This window comes from Pleurodeles waltl, chromosome 4_2, assembly GCF_031143425.1.
Source record: "Pleurodeles waltl isolate 20211129_DDA chromosome 4_2, aPleWal1.hap1.20221129, whole genome shotgun sequence".
NCBI classification, from domain to species: Eukaryota; Metazoa; Chordata; class Amphibia; order Caudata; family Salamandridae; genus Pleurodeles; species Pleurodeles waltl.
Window position 1 is genome coordinate 313,184,191 of NC_090443.1, and position 19,667 is coordinate 313,203,857.

At 44.5% G+C, this 19,667-nt stretch overlaps 1 protein-coding gene across 1 annotated transcript in view; it reads right to left on the reverse strand.

The window, feature by feature from the left end:
* Positions 1-10,440, reverse strand: part of LOC138292579 (chondroadherin-like) — a 241,891-nt gene extending 231,451 nt beyond the window's left edge. Inside the window, exons 1-2 of the mRNA XM_069231268.1 lie at positions 10,386-10,440; positions 840-889 (exon numbers count right to left, since the gene is read on the reverse strand). The gene's annotated coding sequence lies outside the window, so the exon portion shown is untranslated. The remainder of the gene's footprint in view (positions 1-839; positions 890-10,385) is intronic.
* Between the last annotated feature and the right edge of the window lie 9,227 nt (positions 10,441-19,667).

A 19,667-nucleotide genomic window follows, 5' to 3' on the forward strand; every position in this document is an offset into this window, starting at 1 on the left:
TAGTCATTGGGCTTCTTATTCGGTGGTAATGAAGCTGCCTTACACCTAAGGTGCCCATGTGGAGAATGATGTGAAGTCCGCTGAAATACTCTGAACTGCTCCAGATAGGGAGTTGTCCATAGTCATTCTAATGTTATAGCTATATTTTATAAAATATTTATTCATTCTAGTAGGGTTAGGTTCATGCCAAATGTTCAGGATATACCCATAGGATAAATGTACATATTGTGAATCTAAGTGTATTCATTTACATAGTAGTTATCCTCAAAGTGTAGATCCCCGCTTTAAAGAGCATCTTACAAATCTTTTTATTGCAGTTAAAGAGTATCTTGGAAAGCAAATCCAAATAAAACACTACTAGACTAGTTCAGTGATTCACAACAGGGCAACAGTGACTGACTAGACCTTTCCCAATTCCTTTCAGATCAGACAACCAGAGTGTACAGCGCATCCAGGTCACAGCATATTTTCTGAACAATGCCGCAGTCAAAGCAATAATGATGGGTATGGATAAATCACGAACAGGTCAAAGAACCTGAAACTGATATTTTCTTTGAGATGTAAAGTAATGTAAATAAGTCCTTTATGTGGTATAGCAACTCGCGCTAATGTACATTAAAGTACACAAATGAAAATTTGATGAAATCGAAGGTTTCTTGCATAAATACTTCTTGGAGGCCCAGATCTTGTTTACCTTACCTTGGCAGCCTTTTTACATATACTAGCTATCCCCTTTTCAAATATTTCATCATTTAGTTCCTACTTTAAACAATAATATTCCAACACAATCCCAGCTTAGTTGTTTCGGCGATTTAAGACACTGCCCCGAAAATACCTACTCATATAGTCTGTATGATTGCTGTTCTTGGTCTTGATGAAGGTTGTTCTTCTGAAAAACAATTTTAAAAAAATGTTTGAAACTTGTCAACATGTTTCTATGATTAATTGCACTATTTTTTCAGAACTGTGATATAATTTGATACAACTGTATTCTGATAAAGAAGATGGTGGTGGGGCGGGGGGCGTTGCCAAGATGGCAGATGTGTCTTGCTCCGTCCACCATCCTGCTCAATCTTCAATCATCCAAGTCAGAGACCCTGCTTACTGCTGCAGAATAGTGCCCCGAGACACCCTTGGTTGTCGGTGACCTGCCAGGGCCCTCTCTACAACCTTTGATGCCTGCTGGCTGCACCGCATAACCGGGCCATACTATCTCGACACCCAGACATCTTCCAGCTTGCTCCGGGCCTGCTGAAGCCCTGACCATGTGGCAGCGCAGCGGTCGGCATGGAGTCCCAGGATGAACCCCAGACCTCTTCACTGCACACCGGACCTGCCCCGCCACATTGGACCGCCGCACTCAGAGTCCGGAGACTGGGCTGCCCTAGGTGAGACTCACGCTGTGCCTGACAGGGGCACAGGCTGAGAGGCTGGTGCATGTTGGATGGAACTGGTCTGGGGACTTGAACTCTTATCGGTGGCAGACCCGTGTCTGCCTCTCCCCAGCCCTACCAGCCGCTCCCTTGCCAGCGTACTCCGTAGGGCACAGAAGGTGTGGAGTGGACGGTAGTGCTGCCCGGTGCCATGTTGCAGGCCTGAAGCACATGGCTGAACTGGCCAGCCCTGGGGGTCCTGCAGGCTATCCAGTGCTCAGTTGAAGGGCTACCTACCTCAGTAACGGGCCCCAGGACAAAATAGGCCTGCATAGACTTACCCTTGGACTCCGCCCTGCCCCCACTTGTGCAGCGGGGTGAGGCGTCATGGGACCTCCTTCCCCCACACCCCTCCTGGTGTGAACTGGGCCCTGCTGGGGTGCCATGTGTTGTCTCACTGCCTCACATAAGAAGGTGACAAGGGGCGGCCTGAGGCTGCTCCTGTCCCTGCATCTTTGGACCCCCGGTTCAGCATCTGAGCAGGGCGCGTGGGAGGCCATGTTGCAGACCCCCCCGCCTTGGTGCCCAAATCAGGGTGCGTAGGGGGCTGCACTGTTGGCCGCTGAATGGTACAAACCTTATCCTGCACCTCTGGAGGACTCCTGAGGAGAAGCTTGAGAACCAGTGGCCAGCCCAGTGAGTTGCAGCTCTCTCAACCACATCTCCCTCGCCACCAATGGGGCCTTGGCACAGGATCTCTGGTCTACCCACCCTCAGCTGAACAGCACAATGGGGTGACCAACCCACCAATGCAAACAAATTGGGAAATTAGACCAGAGATACCTGACCTACGGGAGGGGTCCTGGCTCTCCCCCCTACAACTCTTGTTGGCTTTCCTTGATTCACCAGCCAGCTCACATGCCCTACAACAACATAGACAATGGATTGGCTGTTCTCTGCCACACCTGTGCCACCACCAGCCAGCCACAGCCATCCCACCCTTCATCATACCGGACATTGAACTAGCCGGGGCCATCCAGTCGCTTTCCATGTCGGACAAGCTGGATCTGGTATTGGCTTTGAAAACCAGACTCTGAACACTGACAAGCAAACTGAGCTTCTTGTGTTACGGCCATTGTCAACTAGAAGACAAGGTCTCTGATTGAAAAAAGACCCTGGCTACTTTGTAACCCTTGGCGACTGACAACCAGGCGGCAATGCGTGTCCTACAGGCCAGAGTCTAGCAAATGGAAGAACGGGCTGAAGACGCAGAGGGATGATCTCGAAGAGGTATCTTGAGAATCTTGGACCTGCAAGAGGGCGTCGAGGGACAAGACCCCCATCTCCTAACTGGAAACTTGGTTAAAGACATTCACCACACCAACGGATCACACTCCCTTTTACTCCCTTGAGAGGGCACATTGGGTCACAGTTCGCCTACATGCCCTGGGTGGACCCCTGTAGGAGGCTGGCCTGGCTTATAGTGGGTACCTTGTGGTACTTACACCCTGTGCCAGGTCCAGTTATCCCTTATTAGTAGAATAGAAGTGTTTCTAACAGCTTAGGCTGATAGAAGGTAGCTATGGCAAAGCTTAGGCTGAACTAGGAGACATGCAAAGCTCCTACTATACCACTTATATCATATAGCACAATATCACAAGAAAACACAATACACAGAGTTACTAAAAATATAGGTACTTTTTTTTTAAGACAATATGCCAAAAGAATATCAGTGAGTACCCTCAATTAGAAGGTAAGTAATATACACAAGTCATATGTACACAAACCCAAAACAGGTAAGTAATAGTAAGAAAAGTAATGCAAACAGTGTAGGATTACAATAGGATGCAATAGGTGAACATAGGTCTATGGGCAACACAAACCATATACTCCAAAAGTGGAATGCGAATCACAAATGGACCCCAGACTTATGGGAGCTTGTAGAGGGTCACTGGGACTGTAAGAAAACAGTCAGGGTGTCCAAGATACCCCACCCCAAGACCCTGAAAAGTAGGAGTAAAGTACCCCTACTACCCTAATAGGACACAATAGTTGTGATAAGGGGATTCTGCAAGAACCACAAACACCAGAAAAGCACAGAAAATGGATTTGTGGACCTGAAGACCTGCAAGGCAAGGGGACCAAGTCCAAGAGTCGCGAAAGTGTCCGGGGGGGCAGGAGCACAGGAAACCCCGGATGAAGGTGCAAGAAGGCTGCCTTCGGATGGAAGAAGCTTAGGATTTTGCAACAACAAAGAGAGCTAGGAACTTCTACTTTGGATGGAGGATGTCCCACGGCATGCTGGAGGTTGCAGTGTGTTTCCACACAGAAATACCACACACAAGCCTTGCTAGCTGCAAGGGTCGTGGTAGAGGTTTTTGGGTGCTACTGGGGACCAGGAAGGACCAGGCTGTTGCCCCTTGGAGGAGGAGACAGAGGGGCCGCTCAGCAACTCAGAGAGCCCCCACAGAAGCAGGCAGCACCCGCAGAAGTACCGGAGCAGGCACTTAGAAGATTTGTGAACCAGAGCTGTCTCAGAGTCACAAAGGAGGTTCCCACGACATCGGAGTCCAACTCAGAGGGTTGAGCACTGCAGGAGGGAGTGCTGGGGACCCAGGCTAGACTGTGCACAAAGGAATCCTTGGAGAACTGCACAGAAGCCGGAGCAGATGCAAATCACGCAGTACACAGGTTTGCAGTCTAGCGTGGGGAGGCAAGGACTTACCTCCACCAAACTTGGACTGAAGGATCACTGGACTGTGGGAGTCACTTGGATAGAGTTCCTGTGTTCCAGGGACCACGCTCGTCAGGATGAGAGGGGATCCAGAGGACCGGTGATGCAGTCTTTTGGTGCCTGCGTAACAGTGGGAAGATTCCGTCGACCCACAGGAGATTTCTTCTTGGCTTCCAGTCCAGGGTGAAGGCAGACAGCCCCCAGAGCATGTACCACCATGAAACAGTCGAGAAAGCCGGCAGGATGATGCGCTACAATGTTGCTGGTAGTCGTCTTGCTACTTTGTTGCGGTTTTGCAGACGTCCTGGAGCAGTCAGCAGTCGATCCTTGGCAGAAGTCAAAGGGGTAAGTGCAGAGGAACTCTGGTGAGCTCTTGCATTCGTTATCTGAAGAATACCCCAGAGGAGAGACCCCAAATAGCCAGAAAAGGAGGTTTGGCTACCAAAAAAGGAGGATTGGCTACCAAGAGAGGTAAGAGCCTATCAGAGGGGGTCTATGACGTCACATGCTGGCACTGGCCACTCAGAGCAGTCTAGTGTGCCCCCAACACCTCTGAATCCAAGATGGCAGAGGTCTGGGACACACTGCAGGAGCTCTGGGCACCTCCCCTGGGAGGTACTGGTCAGGGGAGGGGTCACTCCCCTTTCCTTTGTCCAGTTTCGCACCAGAGCAGGGCTGGGGGATCCCTGAACCGGTGTAGACTGGCTTATACAGAGATGGGCACCATCAGTGCCCATCAAAGCATTTCCAGAGGCTGGGGGAGGCTATTCCTCCCCAGCCCTTCACACCTATTTCCAAAGGGAGAGGGTGTAACACCCTCTCTCAGAGGAAATCCTTTGTTCTGCCTTCCTGGGCCGGGGCTGCCCAGACACCAGGAGGGCAGAATCCTGTCTGAGGGGTTGGCAGCAGCAGCAGCTGCAGTGGAAACCCCAGAAAGGCAGTTTGGCAGTACCCGGATTCTGTGCTAGAGACCCAGGGGATCATGGAATTGTCCCCCCAATACCATGATGGTATTGGGGTGGACAATTCCATGATCTTAGACATGTTACATGGCCATATTCGGAATTACCATTGTGACGCTATACATAGGCAGTGACCTATGTATAGTGCACGCGTGTAATGGTGTCCCCGCACTCACAAAGTTTGGAGAGTTTACCCTGAACGATGTGGGGGCACCTTGGCTAGTGCCAGGTTGCCCACACACTAAGTAACTTGGCACCCAACCTTCACCAAGTGAGGGTTAGACATATAGGTGACTTATAAGTTACTTATGTGCAGTGAAAAATGCCTGTGAAATAACGTGGACATTATTTCACTCAGGCTGCAGTGCAGGCCTGTGTAAGAATTGCCTGAGCTCCCTATGGGTGGCAAAAGAAATGCTGCAGCCCATAGGGATCTCCTGGAACCCCAATACCCTGGGTACCCAAGTAGCATATACAAGGGAATTATATGGGTGTACCAGTGTGCCAATGAGAATTAGTAAAATGAGTCATGTAGGAGGCTGGACTGGCTTATAGTGAGTACCAAGGGGTACTTGCACCTTGCACCAGGCCCAGTTATCCCTTATTAGTGTATAGGGTGTCTAGCAGCTTAGGCTGATAGATAATGGTAGCTTAGCAGAGCAGCTTAGGCTGAACTAGGAGACGTGTGAAGCTACTACAGTACCACCTAGTGTCATATGCACAATATCATAAGAAAACACAATACGCAGTTATACTAAAAATAAAGGTACTTTATTTTTATGACAATATGCCAAAGTATCTTAGAGTGTACCCTCAGTGAGAGGATAGGAAATATACACAAGATATATATACACAATAGCAAAAATATGCAGTATAGTCTTAGAAAACAGTGCAAACAATGTATAGTTACAATAGGATGCAATGGGGAAACATAGGGATAGGGGCAACACAAACCATATACTCCAAAAGTGGAATGCGAACCACAAATGGACCCCAAACCTATGTGACCTTGTAGAGGGTCGCTGGGACTATTAGAAAATAGTGAGAGTTAGAAAAATAACCCTCCCCAAGACCCTGAAAAGTGAGTGCAAAGTGCACTAAAGTTCCCCTAAGGACAAAGAAGTCGTGTTAGAGGAATAATGCAGGAAAGACACAAACCAACAATGCAACAACTGTGGATTTCCAATCTAGGGTACCTGTGGAACAAGGGGACCAAGTCCAAAAGTCACAAGCAAGTCGGAGATGGGCAAATGCCCAGGAAATGCCAGCTGCGGGTGCAAAGAAGCTTCTACTGGACAGAAGAAGCTGAGGTTTCTGCAGGAACAAAAAGGGCTAGAGACTTCCCCTTTGGTGGACGGATCCCTCTCGCCGTGGAGAGTCGTGCAGAAGTGTTTTCCCGCCGAAAGAACGCCAACAAGCCTTGCTAGCTGCAAATCGTGCGGTTAGCGTTTTTGGACGCTGCTGTGGCCCTGGAGGGACCAGGAGGTCGCAAATTGGACCAGGAGAGAGAGGGGACGTCGAGCAAGACAAGGAGCCCTCTCAGCAGCAGGTAGCACCCGGAGAAGTGCCAGAAACAGGCACTATGAGGATGCGTGAAACGGTGCTCACCAGAAGTCACACAAAGGAGTCCCACGTCGCCGGAGACCAACTTAGAAAGTCGTACAATGCAGGTTAGAGTGCCGTGGACCCAGGCTTGGCTGTGCACAAAGGATTTCCGCCGGAAGTGAACAGAGGCCAGAGTAGCTGCAAAAGTCGCGGTTCCCAGCAATGCAGCCCAGCGAGGTGAGGCAAGGACTTACCTCCACCAAACTTGGACTGAAGAGTCACTGGACTGTGGGGGTCACTTGGACAGAGTTGCTGGATTCGAGGGACCTCGCTCGTCGTGCTGAGAGGAGACCCAAGGGACCGGTAATGCAGCTTTTTGGTGCCTGCGGTTGCAGGGGGAAGATTCCGTCGACCCACAGGAGATTTCTTCGGAGCTTCTGGTGCAGAGAGGAGGCAGACTACCCCCACAGCATGCACAGACAGGAAAACAGTCGAGAAGGCGGCAGGATCAGTGTTACAGAGTTGCAGTAGTCGTCTTTGCTACTATGTTGCAGGTTTGCAGGCTTCCAGCGCGGTCAGCAGTCGATTCCTTATCAGAAGGTGAAGAGAGAGATGCAGAGGAACTCGGCTGAACTCTTGCATTCATTATCTAAAGTTTCCCCAGAGACAGAGACCCTAAATAGCCAGAAAAGAGGGTTTGGCTACCTAGGAGAGAGGATAGGCTAGCAACACCTGAAGGAGCCTATCACAAGGAGTCTCTGACGTCACCTGGTGGCACTGGCCACTCAGAGCAGTCCAGTGTGCCAGCAGCACCTCTGTTTCCAAGATGGCAGAGGTCTGGAGCACACTGGAGGACCTCTGGACACCTCCCAGGGGAGGTGCAGGTCAGGGGAGTGGTCACTCCCCTTTCCTTTGTCCAGTTTCGCGCCAGAGCAGGGCTAAGGGGTCCCCTGAACCGGTGTAGACAGGCTTATGCAGAATTGGGCACATCTGTGCCCAACAAAGCATTTCCAGAGGCTGGGGGAGGCTACTCCTCCCCTGCCTTCACACCATTTTCCAAAGGGAGAGGGTGTCACACCCTCTCTCAGAGGAAGTTCTTTCTTCTGCCATCCTGGGCCAGGCCTGGCTGGACCCCAGGAGGGCAGATGCCTGTCTGAGGGGTTGGCAGCAGCAGCAGCTGCAGTGAAACCCCAGGAAGGGCAGTTTGGCAGTACCAGGGTCTGTGCTACAGACCACTGGGATCATGGGATTGTGCCAACTATGCCAGGATGGCATAGAGGGGGCAATTCCATGATCATAGACATGTTACATGGCCATATTCGGAGTTACCATTGTGAAGCTACATATAGGTAGTGACCTATATGTAGTGCACGCGTGTAATGGTGTCCCCGCACTCACAAAGTTCAGGGAATTGGCTCTGAACAATGTGGGGGCACCTTGGCTAGTGCCAGGGTGCCCTCACACTAAGTAACTTTGCACCTAACCTTTACCAGGTAAAGGTTAGACATATAGGTGACTTATAAGTTACTTAAGTGCAGTGTAAAATGGCTGTGAAATAACGTGGACGTTATTTCACTCAGGCTGCAGTGGCAGGCCTGTGTAAGAATTGTCAGAGCTCCCTATGGGTGGCAAAAGAAATGCTGCAGCCCATAGGGATCTCCTCGAACCCTCAGTACCATATACTAGGGAATTATAAGGGTGTTCCAGTAAGCCAATGTAAATTGGTAAAAATGGTCACTAGCCTGTTAGTGACAATTTGGAAAGAAATGAGAGAGCATAACCACTGAGGTTCTGATTAGCAGAGCCTCAGTGAGACAGTTAGTCACTACACAGGTAACACATTCAGGCACACTTATGAGCACTGCGGCCCTGGGTTACCAGGGTCCCAGTGACACATACAACTAAAACAACATATATACAGTGAAAAATGGGGGTAACATGCCAGGCAAGATGGTACTTTCCTACAAGTCACTAGCCTGCAGTGACAAATTTGGAAAGCTGAGAGAGCATAAACACTGAGGTTCTGGTTAGCAGAGCCTCAGTGATACAGTTAGGCACCACACAGGGAACACATACAGGGCACATACTATGAGCACTGGGGTCCTGCTTAGCAGGATCCCAGTGACACAAGGGCTAAAACAACATACATACAGTGAAAAATGGGGGTAACATGCCAGGCAAGATGGTACTTTCCTACAACCCCCTTGCCCCGTGCTTGCTAAACCATCGCATTATGGGGATGCCATCTTGGAGGGAGCTAGACAGGCAGGCCCACTTCATGTTGAGGACAAGACTGTTAAGTTGTTCCTGGACTACATGCGCACAGTGCAGCACCAACGATCCTCCATCAGAGAAGTCAAACACCGCCTAAACCACCTGGGGGTCTAGTATTCATTTGTATTCCCTGCTCACCTTAGGATCATCTAGAATGGGTACTGATAATGGGTGAGCATAGGGAGTATATGGCGCTGCTTGTCAATAGTCAGTATTTTTTGATAATGCTGATGGTGCACTTAAAAGAAGATCACCCTTTACTTCTTACACTCAGTAATGAAATCACTGACAACAATGTTAATTTATGTAAGGCACACATACAAAGTAAAGTCTATAAAAATCAATATCCGTGTCTTTATTCTTCAATCCAGAAAACAATGTTCATGTCTTTATTCTTCAATTCTTCAATTTCCAGCCATCACTTGTCAATTGCTGCCACAAACCCAACACGTGTTTCGTCTGAGGTGTACCCCATGACTTCATCAGGGCTGCAATTATTTACATATGGCACATTGTCTATATATTCCTTACAAACACAAAATCATTCAATAACAAATAATTGTATATATTTCTCATGCAAAGAGTTGGATATTACTGTGTTAATAATTAATACCAGCTACCATAGTGAGTGAAAAACAATCTACATTATGATAAATTAATCATTAATTGGTAACAATCATATATAGGTGAAAAGAACATGCAAGAGACATCAAACGAAAAGAGAACAATTTGTGCATACAGAGCTAGGTATTTTACCAACATTGTAAAGTAATTCTCCATTTATATGTGGTCAAAAACCATGTAACACATAATTATTTTATTATAAATCAAGTCCACCAATGTGCAAGCATACCACCATGTTTGAGTGCCTCTCGTTAAATGTGGCATAAAAAGACAAGAAAACCCTCCACCTATCTATAAGTACCTGTTGAATCTTTATATTAATTCAAATGAATTCCTTATTAATTGTGTTTGTAGTGGCTCCTGTAATGAAACCGGATAATGTTTAGTATCATCATGTATCCTGAGAACTGAATATAACAAACTGTAGTGCATAATGCACCAGTTAATCCTTCTATTAATAACTATTTACATCAAGAATTCTAAGTGAAACATAGTTCCAAAGTTTGATTTAATTAATGCTCCATTAATACTCCTAACAAAGTAACTAAGCCACAATAGGTGACCGTTTTATTAGAAAAACCGTTGTTCACCAAAATTAGACGACACATCAGCAAATCCACAGAGACACTAATGATACATTAACAAGTGACAGTATCGTTATTTTAATTAATTGGAACACAATGAGCTCGACATGTAATGTCTTAAATATCATCTCACAGACCAGTCGAATAACTGTCCCTATTTCCTCACCATGTGAAACGGCGAGGTCGTTTGTTGTTACTGGAGTGTATCAGTAATACATCTCTCATAGGCACTCGATAAATAGCAAACGTGCCACACCACGTAAAGCCAAAATATTAAAAAACTGCTCACCACATTAACACGTCTTCTATCCTTCGCGAGTCCGCTTGCATAACTATCTTGTAGTCCGTTTTCGACTCAACGCTATAAAACTTCTCACCTAACTATGGAAATAGAAATAGGACTACACAGATCAACCAAGTATGGTATCTGCCATGTTTGTAGTCCTGTATTTCCCATGTGTTATGTTAAAACGTTAGTGCTCCAATATGATATCTATAAAGCCACAATTTGTTTTTGTATTTACCTAATAACAATTAGCCATATACTTCCCATCACAATTATGATATGTAAGTTCATAAACATGTATGCTTGCAAATTGGAATTAAGGACCGGCCATAGTCCATAATACAATCCATATATTCTATATTATATTAGGATCTATGTAATAAACATATACACTGATATGTAAAGATTCATATGTTGTACTCCAATATTAAGTACCCAAAAGATATTAAGTACCTAAAAAATATTCAAGTTCTGAGTCTGTATTAAGACCTGTTTCAACCGCCCGTAATTTCATGATCGACATTGCTTCTCTTCTCCTCAATTGCAATTCCCTCTTTCCACCCCTAGGGTCTACAGGTACGTGTTCAATGCCAAACAATCTTAATTTTGTCTTCACATTGGATATATCACACCATTTTAAGTGTTGCACTATGGGATAAGCCCAATTACAGACACCACATTGACCACTTTTGTAAAATCCCCTGCTTCGTTCTATTAACAAATTGTCTCTATTAACATGTCGGTGGTAACTGGCACACATATAACTCATTAGTGATCTCCCTTTACAGTATGTTATCTCTGGCCTGTTCAATATAAAGTCCGCCAAAGTCTCATCCTGTTTTAAAATGTCCCAATGTCGAGTCAATGACCTCCTCAGTATATTGGAGGATACCGAAAAGTCCGTAACTATGGTGACCCTATCCCTATGTTTCTCCTTGATTTTTCGTGATTGTAATGTCGCATCCCTACTGATTTGCCTAACTTTTCATTTGGCTTTTTCAATCACATGTGTGTGGTAGCCTCTTTGAGCAAAGCGTTGTCCCATGTCCTGTATACAAATATCAAAATCTTCAGTTTTGCTGCAGTTCCGTCTCGCCCTTACCATTTCACCATATGGGATTGTGTTTTATCTGGTGTTTGGGATGTGCACTCGAGGCATGAAGTATAGCATTACACGAGGTTGGTTTTCTATATAATTTACTCTGGATTCTATGATCTGATCTGTAATGAATAATTCAACTTCCAAAAATTCAATTCTCTCCATACTGTAATGATAAGTACATTTAATATGGGTATCATTGTTGTTGAGGTAATTACAAAATTCTTCCAATTGTAACGTAGTTCCCGTCCATATCATGAGACAATCGTCGATGTACCTACCCCAGTACAGAATGTAATTCTGCCCTGCTGCCGCCCCTGGTCCCCAGGCCCACTTCTCCTCGAACCATCCCATAAAGAGATTCGCATATGAGGGCAAGAATCTGGAGCCCATTGCTACCCCTTGCTTTTGTCCATACCATTTATTATTGAACAGGAAAAAATTATGATTTAAAATCAATTCAATCATACCTAAAATCATATCTGTGTGTTTTAGTAAGCTCGCTGATCTTCTATGAAGCATATGTTTCAATGCTCGTATACCTACTGCATGTTCTATGCTAGTGTACAAAGCTACCACATCAAGGGTGACCAAGATCATGCCATGTTCCCATTGTATATCAGTCAACAGGCTCAAAATGTGTTTCGTATCGTTTATAAATTATTGTAGATTATTCACCAAAGGTTGTAAAAACGTATCAACAAATTCTGACTTATCCGTTGGTCCTACTATCCCAGAAACTATCGGTCTACCCGGGGGAAAATCAAGGTTCTTATGTATTTTCATAAGCATATACAAACATGGGAATCTTGGTCGGTCGACTTTTAGATAAGTGTACTCATCATCATACAGTAAACCTTGTGAGTACCATGTTTTCAAACAGTTATTGATCTTATTCGTTAGAGCTTTAATGGGATTCCATGTAAGGGCCTCATAACAATCTCCATCATTGAGTTGTCTATACACTTCATTCTCATAATCTTGTTTATTCATTATCACAATGTTTCCACCCTTATCCGCTTGTTTAATAACAATGTTTTAGTCTCTGTGTGACGTTTTCAATGCCTGCCATTCACCACTCGTTAGATTACTCCTTGCCTAAATATTTGTCTTTTTGTACAGGTATCTATCTAAATCTTTACAAACTAATCTATAAAACATCTCAATGGTGATACCACTACTCATACTTGGTATCCATTTTGATTTGGTCTTCAGACCACTCGTTTCATGTATGTCTGGTACTATATTCAGATCCCTAAGCACCCTTGTAGTCACATTCAGAAGATCTTCATAATCCGCAATAGATAGCAATGCTGCAGTGTCTTGTATAGCTTGTATAGAAAAAGTGCTTTTTCCAAAGCTCTTTTTAGTGGTTACCACTTGTTGTTGAACTTGTTGTTTCAATTTGAAAAATCTTTTCAGTTTAAGTCTTCTAATGAATTTAAGTAAGTCTATTTTGTATCTACATATATCTCCCATGCTTCTGGGACAGAAACCTAATCCCTTACTCAGTAAGGATGCCATATCTGCCGATAGAGTTCTATCAGATATGTTTGTCACATTTAAACCCTGATCAACTAATCTATTCAAGTCCTTCTGTCCCACGATCTTGTTATTACACCCCCCCCCCGGGATGATGAGCCTCTTCCTCTCCGCCCCCACTGGGTTTTCCTGCAAATTCCTTTCTTACCACACGATTCCCCTGTTTTATCCTTCTCTTTTCCTGTAAAAAAGTATTCTCTTTAATTGGTGCTCCTGACTGCCTTGTTATCTCTGCTAGTTCTATATCACTTTCACTTGTGGGGTCTGCACTGGCCAAAGATGAGGCTGAATCTATTGATGAGGTTGAGGGTGACTGTGCCATTGACCCCTTAATTAAATAGTCATACTTCCTTGCAAATGTGAACACTCTGCCATTCTGATAATCCCATTCGTCCCTTTTAAGCTTCCTGGCTTTCCTCTCTTTAATTTCTTCCTGGTGTTTAATGATGATATCATTAAGTATCTTATAGTTTTTTTCTATTGTTTCCTCCGGACCCAGGTCCAGAATCTCTTTTTCTAATGTATCTATTTTGCTCTGTAATTTCCCTACTTTCCTCTCTGCATTCTCAATCAGAATGTCCATTAATCTCATTGAACTTGCTGTTAATTAATGATCCCATCGTTGTAATAAGTCTGTATCTAAGTCGTCATACGTGAGGAAAATTTGTGATCTAAGACCCCTTGGGATTCTGTTTAATTTCTTATATTGTTTAAGGGTAACTCCATCCCACCATTTAGACATTTCGTTTTTCTTCAGTTTTTCCAATCTAATGAACTTGTCCCTTAGGCCCTCTCTTCGCAGACTTGTCCCACTCTTAAGGAGTTTAGGAGTATTAATGGAGCATTAATTAAATCGAACTTTGGAACTATGTTTCACTTAGAATTCTTGATTTAAATAGGCAGAGTGTCATCCAACCGAAGTATCCTTGTTTCTATGGTGCATTCAAAATGAGTAGGTCGTACTGGTAGCGGTAAGGCCTTGATGAATCCAAGTTTGGAGGAAGTTGTTACTTCCAAAAGGTAAATGCGCCCCCTTAGCATAGCGCACAAAGCGTTTTCAGTTTCTAAAGTACAGTGATCTTGGCACAGCAATTCTGGTGCTTCAGTTCACAGATGTAAAGCGCTCTTGGCACAGCAATTTTGTCGCTTCAGTTCACAGATGTAAAGCGCTCTTGGCGCGGCAATTCTGGCGCTTCAGTTCACAGATGTAAAGCGCTCTTGGCACGGCAATTCAGTTGCTTCAGTTCACAGATGTAAATCACTCTTGGTACAAACAATTCAAGCGTTTCAGTTCACAGATGTAAAGCGCTCTTGGCACGGCAATTCAGACACTTCAATTCACAGATGTAAAGCGCTCTTGGCACGGCAATTCTGGCGCTTCAGTTCACAGATGTGAAGCGCTCTTGGCACGGCAATTCAGGCACTTCTGTTCACAGATGTAAATCGCTCTTGGTAAAAACAATTCAAGCGTTTCAGTTCACAGATGTAAAGCGATCTTGGCACGGCAATTCAGACGCTTCAGTTCACAGATGTAAAGTGCTCTTGGCACGGCAATTCAGGCGCTTCTGTTCACAGATGTAAAGTGCTCTTGGCACGGCAATTCAGACGCTTCAGTTCACAGATGTAAAGTGCTCTTGGCACGGCAATTCTGGCGCTTCAGTTCACAGATGTGAAGCGCTCTTGGCACGGCAATTCAGGCGCTTCTGTTCACAGATGTAAATCGCTCTTGGTAAAATGAATTTAAGTGTTTCAGTTCACAGATGTAAAGCACTCCTGGCAAAAACAATTCACGCGTTTCAGTTCACAGATGTAAAGCGTTCTTGGCACGACAATTCAAGTGCTTCATTTCGTAGATGTAAAGTGCTATTGGCACGACAATTCAAGCGCTTCAGTTCATAGATGAAAAGCATTCTTGGCACGGCAATTCAAGTGCTTTGGTTCACAAATGTAAAGTGCTCATGGCACAACAATTCAAGCGCTTCAGTTCGCAGGTGTAAAGCGCTCTTGGCAAGACAATCAAAGCGCTTCAATTCACAGGAGTAAATGGTTCTTGGCACAACAATCAAAGTGATTTTAGGCCACTTGAATAAAAGCGCTTCCTGGCATTATAAGTAAAGCGCTTTAATTTCAATGAGTAAAACTTATTGGTCTTTATAGATGTGAATGTGAAAGTATTTTTCATTGTTATTTGAAAAGCTTAAGATGTGAAAAGCATATTTAATTCTTTGAGATTTTCTAGTTCATGATGTTTTATGTTGTGTATTCAGAGATGTTACAGGATTGATATTCTGAGTGTAATCATAGTCCACAGCTCTTGCCATCTCTTGATTCTGAGGTCGTAGTTTATTCTTGTTCCATGTTTCAAAGAAAGGGCTTTACCCTCATTTCAGAAGGGGTCTCCATCTGATATCTCGGAGATGCATTTAGTCAAGAGTCTATTGATGAGTTGCATTTCTATGAATGAGTAAATGCATATTTGTTTTAACCTTTTTTCTTTTCAGAACTCTCTCCCTGCTGTTCTCTACCCTAATTCCTTTCCCCCCGACTGGCTTCACCATAACTCTGTGCTATAATAGCTTTCTGAGTTGGTGACGCCGGAAGGTGGGCCTTTTGTTTAGCGACGTGCAGATCCAGCGGAAAGGACACTGTGACAGCATCGGAAAGTAGCTACTCGCATACACCTGTTTATTTTATACAAACCCATCTTCTTTGATCTGCCTGGGCTCTCTCATTTCCGCCTCCTTTTCTGTAAGTCGAGATACCCAACAGAGGTACCCATTCTCCCCCTACTCTTCCCAGTGACAATAAAGCCATTAGCTATCCAACTATACAGAGGAGGCTACACATAGAGTCACTGCATTGTATGCAGATGATTTACTCTTATACCTTTAAGACATAATGTTGGAACTTTCCCCACTCCATGATTTCTTGTCCAATTTTGCAGAGGCTTCTGGCGGCGGATGATTTACTCTCATACCTTTGAGACATAATGTTGGAACTCTCCCCACTCCATGATTTCTTGTCCTATTTTGCAGAGGCTTCTGGCCTGCAGGTCAACTGAACCAAGTCAGCTACTTACCCACTGTATCCCAACTAACCACCACGCAACATACTCCTCAGTAAAGGTGCAAATCTGCTGGTGTGGGGAGGCGATCTCTCTGAGGATCCATCAATACCATACCCCTCTTGATATATACAAAGGGAACCACTGCAAGGCCCTCACTGGCATCAGAAAGCAGGTGTTTTTCTGGAAATCCTTCCCGGTATACCCAGTCGGCAAAATAGCCCTGACAAAGATGGTCGTACTGCCTCGGCTCCTGTACTATTTTGCTGACCTCCCTGTCATCCTACCAAAGTAATTCTTCGCTAAACTCTACTCCCTCCTGTGCATGCTTATTTGGGGTAACAATAGCTTCTAGATCACCCTTAATAAAACTACAACTCCCGGTGGGTAAGTGGGGGGACTAAGGGCTTCCTCTATGAGGCAAATTAACTAACAGCACAGCTACAGTGGCTTTAATGTTGGACTGCAGGACCGGTGTATGGGTGCAACCAGTGACAACCGAGTGATCATGCTGATTTCCACAGCATAACATTTGCCCCTCCCAAAGGTGTTGCCCTCATCTCCTTGGCCTCTGCAGGTGGCAGCTGCACACATTTGTATGCTATGCATACACCACCTTGTGCACGGCAAACTGGCATACGCCCCTGCCCTTGGTCAGCCTCCCCCGCTTTCCGGGTTTCTTCTCCTCCAAAGATCTGAGAGCCTGGACAACGTGGTCATTGCACATGATAGGCAACCTTTTTTCTGAGGGCCAAACCCTCTACTATGACTAGCTGACCACAGAGCATGGTCTCCCTCAGGACCAGTTTCTTGTGTACTGACAACTCTGCAAAACCTGTCGTACCCATTGGAGCGCTCTGTGAAGTCTCATGCTGCATATGTTTGCAGAAGGGAAGCAGTGGGCAACACATCCATGTATGAGTGATCGCATCCAGGGAGGTCGTCGCCACCCACTTCCAGCAGGAAATCTGTAAGCCCATAGAGGACAGATAGGGCACTTACGAAGGTTTTGAATCTCCTCATAGCAGAAGGCTTCTTCCTCCACGTTTCCCCATTTGTGCATCACCTTGTGCCACGGCACCACTGCCATTGTGTGTCTTGAGTTGTGGGTCAAGAAAACCTTGACCAAGGGAAATAATCATGTTTCAGTGGAATCACAAACAGTTCTCTCAAAAAATCAAAAATGCGGTTCCAGAAGTGGGAAACAGAATTACAGTAGAAGAGTAGATGCGGAAGATCACCTGTAGTTTTATTGCAGTTCCAGCATCTTGTGTCAGGCCTAAGTGACATCTTGTGGAGGCCAGATGGTGTCCAGAATGTCTTGTGTAGGAGCCAGTATTTCGTTCGAGATAGAGAGGGAGTAATTTTGTGAGAGACAACTGATTTGCAGATACGGGCCCAATCATCTGCGGAGGCGGCTCCAAATGTTTCCCATTTCCTTAATATGTTTGAGGTTAAGCATGTTTTTTTAGGTTTCAAGAGATGGTCGAATTTGGAGGATTGGTGGCCAGTTTTGGTTAAAGAAGAGATGATCTTGGAGAGAGAGGGGTCACTACTGGGGCAATTTCCTTTTGATAGGCTGACCTTAAGTTTAAGGAAGTCAAAGATGTCTATGTTTGAGAGCTTGTATTATGGTTGTAATTCCCTTAATGAGAGGGGATTTTGCTGGGAGCCTAATTGTTTAAAAAAATGTAAACCTTTAGATGCCCATGATTGACAAAAAGTGATTTTTATTTTAGGATTGTACCAAAGGGAAATCAGGTTTGATTGGGAAATTGGGGTCTCTAGTATTCCATTGATCCTCAATAAAGCTCTTTTTGTGTAGTTAAAAATATACTTGGCTGGTAGGGGTGGTGTGGTTTTCGAGGTCAGAAATGGTGCACATCACCTAATAACTCTTTTTCAACAGTTAGCCATGTGCGGGTATAGCCCTGAGGTTGGGAGAACCATAATGATCCTTGTCTGGCTAAGAAGGCAGTTTGATAGTTTCTGAAGTCGGCCAGATTCACGTCGCCTAAAGTCGTAGGGAGGCATAGTTTTTTGATGGAGATTCTAGGATTTGTTCTGCCATGTGAATTTTGTTAGTAACTTGTCAAGTTTTCAGCGATAGTTGTCAGAGCGTTTAAGAGGTAACATACTTATGAGATAATTCTCGATCATAGTAACCATCATCTTGATTGTCTCTATTCGGCCCCACCAAGTGATAAATTTGGGATTCCAGCCTTCTAATAGATTTTCAATCTTTTTTAACGTTACATTTTCATTGTGCTAGAAGGTTTCTAATAGTTCTGAGGTGAAATCAAGTCCTATGTATTTTATGCATCTAGGTTACCATGACAGGCCTGTGGACCTCAAGAGGGCCTTGCTGCAAAGAGTGTTTAAGCCCATGACTTCTGACTTGTCTTTACTTAGCTGGTAGCCCACAACCTGGGCATAGTCATCTATAGTTTGTAGTAGTGGGGGGATAGATTGACTGGCATTATCAATTGTGATTAGTATATCATCATCATATGCTGCCACCTTAAGCCTGGATTTATTGAATGTAGCACCGGTGATAGAAGAGTTAGATTGAATAAAGTAAAGTAGTGATTCAAGTGTGAGGATAAATAACGAGTGGGGACAAGGGGCAGCCTTGTCTTGTGCCTCTATCCAGATTGAATGTAGCGGACAATGATTCTCTGGTTCTCATTCTGGCTGAGGGTCTGCTGTAAAGGGTCGTTATCATTTTAATAAAGGTTTCGCCCAGATTGAATTTAAGTAGGGTTTTGCATAGAAATGACCATAATACTATGTCAAATGTCTTTTCAGTATCCAGGGTGATCGCTACATTGTCTGAAGCTACATATTTAGCTTTTTGTATAATGTGGCAGAGGAGGATGGTATTGTTCTTAGAAAGTCAGTTTTTCATGAAACCCATGTGTGTGTGTGTGTGTGTGTGATTAATTAACCATGGCAAGAGGGTTCTAATCTTTTACAAACAAGTTTGGCATATATCGTTGCGTCCAGATTTATTTAGGATATTGGCCTGTAATTTTTTGCTTGAATTGGATCCTTACCCTCCTGCAGGATCTCTACAATGGAGGCCTCACTGGGAGTACCCATTATGGTTCTAGAGTTTGAGAAGTGATGGAGGAGGCCGAGAAGTATCAGACTAAGGTTGAAGGTGAATAGTTAGCAGAGGCTTTCTTCGATTTCAGGGATTTGATGGCTTATGTAGCTTCCTCTAATTTCAAGGGTGCACTAAGAGTCGAACTTTCTAAATCACTTATAGTGTGTAATTGTAAGTTATTTTTTAGATATTCCTTAAATTTTTTGCTAGAAATATTAGAATCGTTGTATAGGGGATCTATAAAAGTCTCTGAAGATGTCAGAAATGTTTTGGGGATTCGCATGTATTACGTTTGCTTTGTCATTGGGTACAGTAAAGTTTTTATTGGATTGTTTGTATTTAAGATATGAAGGGAGTATTTTACAAACCTTGTTAGTTTCACAGAGGTGTAAACATTTATATTTATTGATCCAAACTTCAGCTTTCTCACTAAGGATTCTGTTCTATTCGTATTTCTTGTTACTGAGATTA